The sequence below is a fragment of the Arachis ipaensis genome, chromosome B05, assembly GCF_000816755.2.
Source record: "Arachis ipaensis cultivar K30076 chromosome B05, Araip1.1, whole genome shotgun sequence".
Lineage (NCBI taxonomy): Eukaryota > Viridiplantae > Streptophyta > Magnoliopsida > Fabales > Fabaceae > Arachis > Arachis ipaensis.
The window spans coordinates 140,337,630-140,338,885 of NC_029789.2; positions in this window are offsets into that span (position 1 = coordinate 140,337,630).

The window sequence follows — 1,256 nt, forward strand, 5'->3', positions numbered from 1 at the left end:
ATATTATCTAAATCCAACAACATCCCGTCCCATCCAAAATTCCGCCCCCTAAAAATTCACTCTTAGCAGATAGGGACGAATAAGTACTCGCAAATTTAAATAGTGTTGTCATCCCTAAAATAGATAAATAAAATGTACTAGATTTATATAATCAAATATTGAACGAAATTCTCATTATTTATAATGTATTTTGTTTCTGCCATCAAACTATATTTTTATTTATTTTTTTTATCCTTAGTAATAAAAAACTCAACCCAAAATAAAAAGAATTACACAGATTTCTAAGAATCCAACAGATCCAAAGTTCAACCCCTTTTAGCATTAGAGTAAAGTATCATTTTTGTCCCCAACGTTTGGAGTAAATTCTATTTGTGTTCCTAACGTTTAAATCGTCCTATTTGTATCTCTAACGTTTGTAAAAGTGATTCAATGTTATCCTGCCGTCAATTACACATCATGAGTGCTTTAGTTTGAGTTTTAAAAATCTCTTCTTGAAGTTAGAATACAAATGTCTGGGATAGAATCGATGATCTACTCCGAAAAATAGCTCATCAAATGTTAAAACTAATTTCTACAGCAGTTACATAATTCACTTTTCTAGGGACATAATTGAATCTAAACACAAATAGTGGGTATAATATTAAAATCAAACACATCCAAGTGAGACCTAATTGAGAATGAATACATCAAAGTGAGAATAATTGAAAAATATAATCTGGTTTGTTAGTATAATTGATAGTAGGATAACATTGAATCACTTTTATAAACACTAAGGATACAAATAGGACGATTTAAACGTTAGGGACACAAATAGGACTTACCCCAAATGTTGGGGACAAAAATGATACTTTACTCTTAACATTATCATTAGGACCAACTATAAATCAAGAGACAAAAGAAAACCACATCAGACAACAACATAAAAACAATAAGAATAACATAGCATAAGAAATTGTAGCTTTATTTCTTACCTATTTTCAACATAATCTTCTAACCTCCCAAGGCTCCCTCAAACACGAGTTACACCATTAGATAGATTCTTTTATCGTATCTGGCACTGATTTTGTTTTCTTTCTACCTCGTAATTTTGTTCTGATACTGATTTCGTCTGGGTGGTTTCTTCCATTTTGTGATTCTTTTCGAAGATGATCCACCACAATTTTTTTATCACTACATTGCAATATAAGCTGCGAACCAATCTTCCTGGTTTTGATTGCTTCTTTTTTTGAATTTTCTTCTCCACTTTCGCTGCTTAT